Below are 14,299 nucleotides of genomic sequence, written 5' to 3' on the forward strand. Positions count from 1 at the left end.
TTTTGGTCTATTTTTTTCCATCTTTAAGGCTTTTATTCCATAGGTTTTTAAAATTTTATTTTATATTAAAATATAGTTGATTTACAGTGTTGTGTTAGTTTTAGGTATACAGCAAAGTGATTCAATTATACATATACATATATCCATTGGGGTGAATATGTGTGTGTGCTTATTAATTTTAACCAGTGGAATAATTCCAGACTGTTTGGTGGCTTTCATTTTTCACCTGAGCCACAAGGAAAGCCTGAAGAAAAGACTATTCACCCTTCTTCTGGATATGGGGTTGCCTGGAACTTTTCAGCACCCCTCCCACTCTCCATGTTTAGGAGAGGGAAAAAGAAAATGCCCCTTTTTGGGCACAGCTTGCTCTGTTGGGTAGCAATGCAGAGATCAGAGAGGCCAGCACAGTAATGTGAGGGGCTCTGAGAACACTGATCCTTTAGCCCAGAGTGGAGAAGTTATCTCCTCCAGCTTCTCTCTTCCCCAGCATACAAATATATCTCTAATTCATTTTCTTCTAAACACAATTTATTACCTCCTCCATCTCTCTCATCAATCCTTTGTACTTTGGGGTACTTGGAAGTTTGCTGTCCTACAAGAAATATACACTTTATAGCCATCAGGGCACAACTTCATACAGAAATCACCCCATTGTATTTCTCTTCATGGTGTTAAGGAGGAAAGAGATGATCTAAGAGCAAAAGCCCATATTCAATGTGAGTTCTGGGTAGAAAATCAAGCTACTTACTGACAACGCGGAAGAAAGGAGACCCAAGAAAGCAGGAAGGTACACTGTCGTCTCAAGATCTTTGCCTCCTAATGGGATTAAGCGGGTTTCTGAAGGTTAAGAAAATATCACATTTCTCTAGAATGAAGCTGATCCAGGAATTTAAATTAAAATTCCTAAGGGACTACTCTATGTGGGTGGCACCCTCTTTTCTGCTAATTGCCTTACTTATTATTGCTATGTATTATGAGTAACTCTTGACACACCCTTTCCAAATGTTTGAGCTTTATCTTTCTGGAAAATGTTTCTGAAATGTGTGATGGATATTTGTTATGTATCTCTAGCTTCCTTTTTCATTATCTGGGTAATGTTTGGGGGTATAAAACCCAGTTCTGATGAGTTAGCTTGATACAGAAGGCCAGGCCATCCAACAGAGATTATCCTGGATGTGAGCTAGGAAGCCTGGTTGTCTTTAGGGAGTACAAATCTGGAGGATGGGCCACAGGCCCACCTTGGCTGCCCTCATGGCTCAGAGCTAGTAACCAAGGTGGAGAGAGAGAAGAAAGCATTGAATGACTGTGATTTATCAAGTTGGTAGTAAGTAAGGTTCAAAGCCTTCACATGCATGAATTATAACCACTCATTTCTAGAATAAAAAATGGCAGGAATTGTCCTTCATCCTTTCAGAGTTTTTGAGGTGCCTGGATATCAAAACCATATAAATTTCAAGCTAAATAAAACATAGTTTATTCATTCAACAAGCATTTGACAAGTGGTTTCTATGTACTGGCATGGAGATAAAGAGATGAAGAGTGAACAATTTCTTCTCTCAAAGAACTTCCAGTTTAGTTTTAAAGTAATAAAAAAAAAAATCCCAGGAAGCAGACTGAAATTAGCACTATGTTAGAAATACACATAAAGTGCCATTTAGGGAAAATAAAATAATACAGTTCTGATGCCTGGCACATAAAGGACACTCGAAAATAATTGAATGAGTGAATGTTATCAGGGAAAGTATCTTTAAGTATTTGAACTGATCATTGAGGAGAGGTAGAATTTCGTCATGAGCTAACTAGACAGTTTGTGCAAAGATCCAGATATGAGAGCATGTGAAATGTTTAAAAGTGTGGTTGGTTTGTGGAAACACAGAGAGAAATAGAAAAGCACATGACTATGAAGGATATTGCGTGCTATTGAATTTTACTCTCTGTATTATGGGCGACTAAGAGTCTCTGAAGAGAAAAGCTGCATGACTTGACTTCTTTTAGGAACAGAATTCTGAGGGCAGCTCAGGAAAACTTGCAAAGGCAAAAGTGGCAATATGCAACTATACTGTCTTGTGCTCACCTCTATTACTGATTCTTGAATCTCAAATGAAAGCCTTGAGGCAGTCAGATTTTGATTATGATCCTCATTTTCCTTAGAGGAGAATACACTTGGATAGGGGGTGAGATTTGCCCAGGGTGGCACGCTGAGTGACGCAGAAATGCTCCAAGAAGCCTGGTCTCTTCATTCTATTCCTGGTAATGCCAACACTCTTTTCTTTCCTGGAAAGAAAGAGGTGATGTGATACCAGGATCTCCTTATTATGACTGTGTGTCTGCTTCTAAGCTACTTGCTTTCATTCTCAATTAATACTAAAGGAATATCAGGACTGTGGGACATAAAGTTTTGATCACAGGAGCAATGCTACTGTTATTATTATTCAAATTTGATAGGCAAAATTTGTTACCATGAATCATGAAACTCATTCTGGACTCTTGTGCCCTTTATTTTCACCAAATATGTATGTGATTCTTCTGTCTTTGGCTATTATCTGCCATTTGGATATCTCTGTAGCTGGGTTTTACTTGTTAATAAACTGCCTTATTCTTGCTGTTCAGTCGCTAACTCATGTCCAGCTCTTTGCGATCCCATGAATTAAGCACGCCAGGCTTTCCTGTTCTTCACTATCTCCTGCAGTTAGCTCAAACTCACGTTCATTGAATCAGTGATGCTTTCTAAGCATCTCATCCACTGCTGCCCACTTCTCCTCTTGGCCTTAATCTTTGCCGGCATCAAGGTTTCTCCCACTAGGTTGGCTCTTTGCATCAAGTGGCCAAAGTATTGGAGCTTCAGCTTCAGCATCAGTCCTTCCAATGAATATTCAGAGTTGATTTCCTTTAGGACTGACTGATTTGATCTCCTTGCTGTCCAAGGGACTCTCAAGAGTCTTCTCCAGCCCCACAATTCAAAAGCATCAATTCTTCAGCATTCAGCCTTCATTATGGTCCAACTCTTACATCTGTACGTGACTACTGGAAAAACCATAGCTTTGACTATGCAGATCTTTGTCAGCAATGTGATGTCATTGTTTTTTAATGTCCTGTCTAGGTTTGTCATAAGAGCTATTAGCTCATTTGGAGATTAGTCTTTTAAACTAATAAATAAATAGTTAATATATTGATTCCATACAATCCTATAAACTTACTCCCACAAAGTCAATGAAGAATATTTGAAAATGGCTGAGACACACCTTCAAAGAGAAAGGAACCTTTGATCATGAAAACCAAGGGGCTATTAATGAGAATTTCAGTAAGAAGAATTAGAGTGATAGAACTTTATTTCAGTTGAGATGTTGTATGTGACTAAAAGCTGTTTTTTAGGAGTTCCATCAAGTGAAATAAATAATTTTATCCTGAAAACAGATAAAATGTTAAAATCAGGTCCATATTATGTATTCATCAGAGCCATAGATTTAAAAATCATCCTCCTTCCTCCAAAAAAATCACTGAAACTTGATACTGGAACAGGAATTTTCTGAGAAGATGTGAGTTAATATCAGTAAGTTGTTATTGAGTTTCATCAGCATTAAACTATCATGTTAAAAGCTGAAGCCCGTGACCATGATACAGTCATTAAAATGAGTCCCAGACTCACTCTGCAAGAAAATACATGTAGGGATTTCCCTGTGGCTCCTTGGGTGGGATAGGAATGTCAAAAGTGATGGCAGGATTTGAATCGTACTTGTCTGAGTTTTGTGGCCTTTCTAAGCAAGTGCTTAGAAATTTTAGCCTTTCCTTTAGTAAATCTAAGGTTGAACTTTTAAAATTATGGATGCTTTCTTTTTTTCCTTCTGTCACATTTTAACTTCGGAAGCTTTGAAAATACCCTTAGGCATGTTCAAATGAATTTCATAATGCACAGAATCTGTTATTCCCAGGTGAGCTTCTTCAAAGAGTCTCCTTCCCTCAGTCCCTTTCAACTGCCCCCGCTTCCCAATCTTAATCCAGTGTTGTTTCAGTTCGTTAGCTTTTGGCAAAATTACAGATCTAACCGATTCAGTAATAATAATTGGAAAGTGAAAGTGTTAGCCGCTCAGTCCTGTCTACCTCTTTGCGACCCCATGGACTGTAGACTACCAGGCTCCTATGTCCATGGAATTCTCCAGGCAGGAGTACTGGGGAGGGTAGCTATTCCCTTCTCCAGCAAAATGTCCCAACCTAGGGACTGAACCCAGGTCTCCTGCATTGCAGGCAGATTCTTTACCATCTGAGCCACCAGGAAAGCCCAGATCTTCAATAATAAATGAAGAAATGACATTTTATCCATCCAAATGGGCATACCCCACCCAGGTATCTCTCATGTCTGGCAAGTGCTTGGGAAGGAAGTAGAGAGCTCTCTTCTTGGACTGAGAGGTAATTAATGATGTGCTCAGGTAATTTCTGTGGAAAGGCTACCTGGAAACAGCCTTTTGGCATTTCTTTCTCAAGTTGAAATTATTAAAATTACAAATAAACCAGCCAGAAATTATGAGAGTTTTCTGTTACATAGAATAGGTATTGACCTCATAAACTATAAAAGTTTGTTAAGAAGATGGTAGATTTTATTTTTTTTCAATTAAAAATTTTTTTTGATGTGGACCTTTTCTTTTAAAGTCTTAATTGAATATGTTACAATATTGCTTCTGTTTTATGTTTTGGTTTTTTGACAGAGGTATTTGGGATCTTAGCTTCCTGATCAGGGATTGAACCCACATTGCCTGCACTGGAAAGCAAAGTCTTAATCACTAGACCACCAGGGAAGTCCTATGATGGTAGATTTTAGTATATTTCAGGCTCAGTTTTAGAGATGCTAAAAATAAAAAGGATTAATAATGGATTCATGGACATGAGCTTTTGTCTCTCATTTAGAATTTCTCACAGCTACTTTTATATCATCTAGCGTCGGTGGTGGAGTACTTACTGATTAGGAAACGAATTTTGGAGACCAACTGAGTTATACCTTGTGGCTCCTTCCATTTTATTCTCTTTATTCCCTGATGGACAGTATCTTGAGAGAAACAAACAGTATACTAGCTGGAATGTCCTGAGATATTAGTGCTGTTGTAACCTAAGCTGGATAGATGGTGGACACACAGCAAACACTTCTGGATTCAGTATTCTGACAAGCTCTTAGGCCTGGCCCCAACCACCCCTCTCTTGGGCTTCTCTCTACTTTTGGACTGGCTTTTAAAGCAGCGATTCTCAAACTTGCTGAGCATCACAATTGTTGGGGGCAAGTTGGTTACAGTTCAGAGGCCCAGGCCCTGTTCTCCCTCAACAAGCACAGGATTCTGTACTTTTTCATAAGTTCTGCTGGTGATTCTGATACAACCCAGAGTTTGAGAACCATTTTTTTAGAGGCTTAGCAGTAAACAATCCACCTGCAATGCAGGAGATACGGTTTTGACCCCTGGATTGGATTTCCATGATCAAATGGAATCCTGTGGGTTGGATCCCCAGAATTTTTTTGCCTGGAAAAAAAAGGGCTCCAGTTCATGGAGTCAAAGAAAGTCAGACACAACTGAGCATATAGGCACGCATAGTTGCTTTACAATGTTTTGTTAGTTCTCTCTGTACAATGAAGTAAATCAGCTCTAAGTTTACACATGCACTCTCCCTCTTGGGTCTCCCTCCCACGCCCACCTCCATCCCACCCCCATCCCACCCATCTAGTTCACAGAGCTGAGCTTCCTGTACTTTATAGCAGGTTCCCACTAGCTATCTATTATTTACATGATGTATATACGTCAGTCCTAATTTCCCAATTCATCCCACTCCTCCTTCCCACTACTGTGTCCATACATTTGTGTTTCTATTCCTGCCCTACAAATAAGTTCATCTATACCTTTTTCCTAGATTCCATGTATACATGTTAATATACAACATTTGTTTTTCTCATAGTTTCTTCTTTAGGAAATTCTACTTTAAAGGATTTTTGAAGCTATATCAGAATTTGATTTGAGCTATGTTTGGTCACTACTAGCAAGGCCAAGGTGAGGACTAATGCATGTGAAAACAGCATTTTTAAAATTAATCTGCTGATGCAATTATGGCACATGCAAAGAGATAGCCTCAATTTTAGTTATTGTATTCCCTGGTACTTTTAACATTTTATTATGGTTCTTTGGCTCATGGAATCTCCTGCTGTCTTTTTCTACTTCATTTACCCAGGTCATTGCAGCTTGGTTAAAACGTGTGCTAAGGTAGCAAGGAATTAAATTTTAAATATGCCCAAAGAGCTGAGATGCATTTGTAACACCTTGTTCTGAGTTTTTTCAAGAAATAAGATGCCCACATGGGAACAAACCAAATCAACAAAAGAAAGCATGGAGCTAGGCAAAACCCTGATGCAAATTATTTATATTGATATATCCTAGATAAAACAAGATTTTACAAATCAATGAGCAGATTTATTTCTTGCAACAGTTTCTAGGTAGGACCCTATGACTAATTCAGGGACCATGCTTTCAGGCTATTCTACCCAGTTATCAAATCCATCCATATCCTCCAGCCCTGCTCCTTCTCCACTCTGGACCCCTCCCTCATGCCTTCAGCCACTCCATGAGTTTCTCAGAAACCCAGCCAGGAGGTCAGGGACTATAGCATCGCCTGTCAGAGTCACTTCAGGATTGAACCCCAGCTCTGTGCCCAGACCACACAAACATCCCTACCTCCCCTCGCCCAAGGCAAGGATCAAGGATTTTCACACTTAATTGCGCCAGGCAGAGGATAAACTTATATTCACACAGACCAGCCAACCAATTTAAAGAGAGCAAGGAGGCTGTTATATGAGATGAGGGGGCAGTGGCTGAGAGAATTGGTTTGAAAGATTCAGAGACCAGCTTATTTGGTGAGAACACAGTGCCTGTCTGCTAAGAAGCTTAAGGCACTGGGTAGGGATTAATTCTACAAACATCCCTGGGAGGTAGATAAATCTGTATTAATTAAAACTGCAAAATGTTCTCTACCTGCCTAGTTTCAGTCTTGTGAAAGAAAATATCTTTCCCAAAAGGCACGGGAAGAAAGGAGATGATGATGGCTTTAAGATTGGTTCAATTTTCACCTACATTCTCAGTGAGAAAAAAAGAAAGGGTCAGTCCTTGGTGCTGGGCAGGGGGACTCCTTGGACTTCCAGTCACTTCTTCCATGTCCTTTTAGTTAGTCCCCAGGATACAAGAACAGGAAAATGCAGAGGAGAGCACTGACATAGGACTTCGGATGACACAGGTCTGAGCCCTGCACAGAGACTGACCGTCTAATGCCTGTGATGGCGCATGTAGTGGGCTCTGTTATTACCTACCCCTCTTGCAGAGGGAGAAAGCTGAGGTCCAGAAAGGGGAAGTGGCATGATCCAGACAATGTGAGATTCAAACCTGATTGCTACGTCAAGTCCTCTTTCTGTGTTACTGAACTCTGTTGCCTCTCACTGATAACCATGGACAGTGAGACTAGAGGTAAAAAAGGAAAGACTCAAAACCACCCTGTGTGTTCTAATATGAAATGCAATGTCCTAAAGACTGTTCTTATTTCTTGGGGAGCCTGCTCCTTGCTGTCATTAGCTGATTTTCATGTTTCTCTCCCCACCTAGACATTTCTCACCTGCATTACCTGCCCTTCTGAACCCTCCTTTTCCCAGGAAGCATTCCCAGACACTGTAATAAGCTGTCCCTCCCAGATCCTGGGTATCTCTTGCCTCTCCCATGACTTAACAGTGAAGAGTGGATTGCACCACATGGTCTGTCATGGTCCTTCAGTGTCTAGTCCAAGGTTAAAGAGTTGGCAGGTACTCAGGAAACAGGTGCTGCCAAATTGCCAGAGGACCAGCATAAGCTGTGGGAGAAGCTAGGCAGTGGATGAAATCCCTGAAGTCATTAGCACCACCAGCCCACTTCTAGGGGTGAAATGCTCTTCTGGGAGTCCTGCAGAAGGCTGTGTCATCCTGCAGTTCTCTGGTCATTCTTTTGCAGCTGACTCCATGTTTTGTGTTTTTGGCTGTCTACTGCAGCCATGAAATTAAAAGATGCTTACTCCTTGGAAGAAAAGTTATGACCAACCTAGATAGCATATTCAAAAGCAGAGATATTATTTTGCCGACTAAGGTCCGTCTAGTCAAGGCTATGGTTTTTCCAGTAGTCATGTATGGATGTGAGAGTTGGACCGTGAAGAAGGCTGAGAGCCAAAGAACTGATGCTTTTGAACTGTGGTGTTGAAGACTCTTGAGAGTCCCTTGGATTGCAAGGAGATCCAACCAGTCCATTCTGAAGGAGATCAGCCCTGGGATTTCTTTGGAAGGAATGATGCTAAAGCTGAAACTCCAGTACTTTGGCCACCTCATGCGAAGAGTTGACTCATTGGAAAGGATTGGGGGCAGGAGGAGAAAGGGACGACAGAGGATGAGATGGCCGGATGGCATCACTGACACGATGGACGTGAATCTGAGTGAACTCCGGGAGTTGGTGATGGACAGGGAGGCCTGGTGTGCTGAGATTCATGGGGTCGCAAAGAGTCAGACACGACTGAGCGACTGAACTGAATTGAACTGAAGAAACATGGATGTGTCTTCTCTTTGTCCTCTTCTCTCTGCATGCGTGTGTGTGAGTACATGTGTAAGTCTGCAGCTTAAACGACCCCTGACCCTTTGCTTGCTCTTCATTTTAGCTAAGGAATAAAGCCTGTTACTATTACTAGAAGTTTTTGAATCACCCTCTGCCCTTCTGCACTTCCGCTCTGCCCCTGCTTCCCTTGACAGTTTGCACAATGCCTCTCAAATCTGTGTCCTCGCTTCCATCTTTGATCTAGCTCAGTCCTCCATATCTTCTGTAGGGACAGCTAACTTCTCTCCTTCCTCTAATCCAGGGGCTGGCAAACTACAGCCAGCAAGCCAAATCCTGCCCAAGGCCTATTTTTGTAAGTTACATTTGACTGTAACAAAGCCACACCCTTTGTTTCTATATTTGTCCAGGGCACAGAGTTGAGTAGTTGCAAAACAAAACTTGAAGCCTAAAATATCCGCTCTCTGGTCCTGTGTAGACAAAGTTTGCAGACCTCTGCTCTATTCTCTTCTCAGAGCTTGTCCTCCCCACTGCAACCATGACTTCTGTGCTCTCACTTCCCTCCTAAGAAAGCCCCCTCCCTCACTCATGACATAGAAGACTGATATTTCTGCCCAGCATTGAGGCCCTCACCACCTGGTACTCAACAGCCTTCCTGACCTCATCTCCCTCCACCTCCCTTTCTACACCCAGTCTCCAAAATCACCTCACTGTTCAGCATCCCAGAACAAACCCTGTTCATTCCTCTGCTCATTGCTGTACCCAGATCTCTCAGGCTCGACTCAAATGCTGCGTCCTCAGTCATCCCCACACTAGGAGATGCTTTGATTCTCTGGTTCTGGACATTCTCTTCTTTGGATTCCCAGCAGTTTTCCAAAGGTACTTCTTATGATGGTCCACACTAAATAGCTGGTCCTATAATAGCTCTTCATTGGTTTCCTTTTCTACTCTTACTCTCTTGCAATCTGTTTTCCACAGAGCAGGTACATGAATATTTTTTTATTTATTTTGACTTTTTAGCCCTGCCCTGTGGCATGTAGGATCTCATCAATTTTGACCAGGGGTTGAACTTAACCCTCAGCTTTGAAAGTGTGAAGTCTTAACCCCTGGATCACCAGGGAAAGTGAAAGTGAAAGTCACTCAGTCATGTCCAACTCTTCGAGATTCCATAGACTGTTGCCTGCCAGGCTCCTCTGTCCATGGAATACTGCAGGCAAGAATACTGCTCTTCCCAACCCTCAGTTCAAACCCAGGTTTCCCACATTGCAGTGCAGATGGATTCTTTACCATCTGAGCTACCGGGGAAGCCCAAGAATACTGAAGTGGGTAGCCTATCCTTTCTCCAGGGAATCATCCCAACTCAGGAATTGAACTGGGGTCTCTAGCATTGCAGGAGGGTTCTTTACTAGCTGAGCTACCAGGGAAGCCCTGGACCACCAAAGAAGACCCTGTTATTCAGAGGACTTCACTTCCTGTTCCTCTGAGTTCTGTCTAACCTCACCTCCCACTGGCCATTGACTGTGCTGTCCTCTGACTACACTCATCTTTCTGCTACCAACATGCCACGCTTGTCTCTATCTCAGGACTTCTGCCCTTGCAAAAAAGGAGTTTAAAAAACCCTTCAAGGTAGGAATTAAACTAACGAAAATCTTGATGCCCATTGTATTCCAAAGGCTCCAAAAGCCTTTTGTTGGTGCCAAGACATATTTGGTGAATAAATAATTAAGCGAGTGAGTCTTCCTGGTCCCCTAATCTGGCAATGGCCACTGAATCAACACATTTCCTGATTCATTCATTCAGAGGCCAGCAGACAAGGCTGGCTGCTTTATATTTCAAAGGTCTAGTTTCATTGTACTAGTACCTCTACTGACAGTTCGTGGCAGACAGCTCATTTCACTCTCCCATTCTTCTACCTGGCCATGCAGACTCTGTGGACCATGAGTGGACTCTGCTGGGAGGGTCTGAGGTTTACACTAGGTGGGCTGAGGCTGTATGAAGAAGCTAAATACGTCATTCTCAGAAAGAGTGGCCATGGTGAAGGCTGGAAAGGTGGTGGCCAGGTGAGAGGTGATGTGGAAACCCTTGAAGTCAGAGGTAGAGATCAGGAAGGCACCAGGACGCACGTGAGGAACAGGTGTGAGAAAGCAGCTCCCCCATGTGCCTGCTGGAAGGGGCTAGAGTCTACTTTCAGCTTGGAACAGTAGTGCTAGGGGCTCAACTCACAGGAAAGGAGCCCTCTAGGTGAGTTGGGTGGGCCTTAGTGACCACTTCAGAGCAGGATTCCCCTGTCATGGTCCAGTCACCCCCGTGGGAGTGGGTGCAGAGCTCACATATGAGGGCCTGTCCATCTGATGGCTGCTATCAGGGGTCTGGCTATCAGGAAGGATTCACTTGTAAAGAACTTTCTCCACTGCTTCCCAGGGATGAGACCTTTTCTCAAATCAAGAGTGAAAGTACCACATATCAAGAGTAAGAGGTGCCAGCCAGGCCTCCCATTCAGGGAAATGATAATGGAACTTCATTTTCCACCAATTTGCAGGCAACTCCTGGGCTCCCAGCTTGTAACTCGGTCAGCTCTGCTTCAGTGGACACGTGAGCGGTTCTCAAAGGCGCCCCTACAGCTCATTGTTCCGGGTCTGGCCTTGGAACAAAAAGGGTTTTGTGTGCTTGCCATAGTGTATGCCAGGACTAAAGTGTTTCTCTCTTTCCCTAGAGGCTAACTTCTTTCTCTCTCTCTCTCTTGCTCTCTCTCTCCCTCTCACTTTCAGTTCTTGTCTTGAGAAACTGGAAGAAAAATCTTCTATCAGGCAAGTCCCCAGGAGATCAAATCCATTTCATTGGAAGACTCAGGCCCCTTGGATATATGCAAGAGGACAATTGATTCCTGCATAGAATGAAGATCCTGGACCATCTGTTATTAAATGATGGCAAAACCACACTCACATCATTTCAGGGTGGCCTTTGGGTGCTGGCTCCCTACCATCTTTTGTGATGAATTTATCCTCTTGATAAACAGGGCTTGATATCAGGGCTTCCCTGATAGCTCAGTTGGTAAAGAATCTGCCTGCAATGCAGGAGACCCCGGTTCTATCCCTGGGTTGGGAAAATCCCCTGGAGAAGGGATAGGCTACCCACTCCAGTATTCTGGCCTGGAGAATTAGAGTTGCAGCTAGAGTTGCAAAGAGTCAAAGATGACTGAGCGACTGACTTTCACTTTCGCTATCCTCTTGAAAGCCCTATATCCAGACATACCCTACAATGTGTGCCTTAAGCCATTCCCACCTCATTGGAGACACGAATAAGCAGGGTGCCATTGTTTAGACTGGGTGGTGGGCAAACCCAGCAAAGCTGAACCTCAGCCAGTGGATCTGACAGGAGGCAGCTGCCACTCCAGCCCTCAGAAATCTTTCCGTGAGCCTTAAATCTCCCTGTAGGGTGTGTGACGGATTGGCTTTCACACTGTTGCTAAGGCATGGATAAGCTGATTGAGGTCATCCCAGGAGGCAGTGGGAAAGCCCTTCTTCCCTCCTTGTTCTGATTTTATGGCCTCTGGGGGCAGTGACAGAGTTTCCAGCTGAGGCATGTGGAGGTGGTCCTGACTGCAAGCATCTCACCCAGTGTTCCAGATGTGGAGGGCATGTGCTTACCAGCCCTGCTACCCCCACCTGCCTGCCCTCGCCCTCTCTCCTCCCAGTCTCTTCTCTTTCTCTGGCAGCATAGTCAAGGTTGAAATCAAGGCTGAGCATGCCTTGAGGCTGATGAAGTGCATCTTATATGCTAGATAATGTCTACACATCTAAACATTGAGTACACCTAGTACTTACAAAGGACTGTTCCATGCTTCTTTCCAGCCAGAACCCAGTGGGCTCCCTCCTTCTGCCAGGCCATATTCCCAGTCCCCCACTTGGACATTCCCTTTGGACATGTTGCATCCCTGTACTTTCTCTGTTCTCTGCCTCCATGAGGCAAGCACCTGGCAGAAGAGCAGGTGGGGGAGCCCTCTCACTGCTCCAGGCAGGCGTGACCTCACTTCCAGGCTCCTTTCTGCCGAGACTCCTGACCACCTCCAATCCTCACGCAGCCTTGCACACAGGCTGCTTTCAACAGCTCTGAGTTTGCACTCGAGACGAAACATCTGCCATCTGTTGTGAATTGAATTGTGCCCCCCAAAAGAAATATTGAAGTCCTAACCAGAGGTATATTTGTGAATGGGGCCTTATATGGAAGTAGGGTCTTTCACATGAAATCAAGTTAAGATGATGTCATGCTGGATTATCATTGCTCAATGGCTCAGTTTCATCTGACTCTTTGTGACCCCATGGACTGCGGCACACCAGACTTCCCTGTCCTTCACTATCTCCCAGAGTTTGCACAAACTCATGTCCTTTCAGTCGGTGATGCCATCCAACTGTCTCATCCTCTGTCGCCCCCTTCTCCTCTTGCCCTCAATCTTTCCCAGCATCAGGGTCTTTCCAATGAGTTGGCACTTCACATCAGGTGGTCAAAGTATTGGATTTTCAACTTCAGCACCAGTCTTGTATGCTGGATTAGGGTGGCCCTAAGTCCAGTGCTTGGTATCCTTATAAAGAGAGGGAGATTCAAGGGTACTGACACAGAGGGAGAAGTTGCAGTGATGCAGCTACATAAGCCAAGAAACAACAAGAATGGTTGGAAAATACCAGATTCTAGGAAGTATTGAGGAAGGATTCTTCCCTAGAACTTTCAGAGGGAACCAGGGTCCTGCTGACAACTCAATTTTGGACTTAAAGCCTTCAGAATTGTAAGATAATAAGTTTCTATAGTTTCAGCCACCTATATTGTAGTAATTTGTGACAGCAGCCCTAGGAAACAGACAAACCATCTTTGCTTTCTACATTCCCACTCTGGTCAGAATCCTAGGCCTCTGGTACAATACTCTGACTCCCTGTTTTGGAGATTTCAGCCTCATCCATTTTGGGAGGGTTGGTGGAGATTCAAGGGAGAGGAGACCCCAGTATAGCTTAGTGCACCTGAGTTCTTATCAAGGAGGAAGGCTCCTTCGGTGGACTCATTGGACCCCTGGAGAGATAAGAGCCCCGGGACTAAGGTGACACTGTGAGTCTTATGGAAAGAACCACTAGGCCTGCTTCAAAATAGTCCTTTGAATTAGAGAAGATGTAAAGGAAAATTCTCAGAGATGTGTGCTTGAACCTGGTTCATAAATGTAGGGCATTGTACAGGATTTGGGAGATAAGGCCTAAACTTGCCAGGGAGAGGATTACAGTTTCTTGGGGATCTTCAGGGCATGGTTGCCCCATGAGCATGCAGTGTGTTATGGGTTACGTGGTTGATTGAAAATGGGGAATTTCCTGCTTAGAAATAATAGTAAATAGCACTCATGTAGCACTGTGTGCCAGGCACTGCTCAATGTGTCTTGTAAATATTAACTCATGTAGTCATCACAACAACCTGAGGAGCAACATACTCTAATTATCTTCATTATAAAGGTAAGAAAACTGGGCACAGAGAGGTTCGATAACGTGCCTCAGACTACCCAGCATTGTAAGTGATAGAGCAGAAATTCTCGCTTATGAAGTCTGACTTCTGAGCTGTACTCTTAACCATAACACTCCTTAGAGCCCTTCTTTCTCCCAGTTTACCCAGATGGATATTCATACTCCCATTAGTTTTTACATCATTGGGCCAAACTTCCTTGAGCATAGCTGAGCAGTGGGCAT

Source organism: Budorcas taxicolor, chromosome 2, assembly GCF_023091745.1.
Source record: "Budorcas taxicolor isolate Tak-1 chromosome 2, Takin1.1, whole genome shotgun sequence".
NCBI classification, from domain to species: Eukaryota; Metazoa; Chordata; class Mammalia; order Artiodactyla; family Bovidae; genus Budorcas; species Budorcas taxicolor.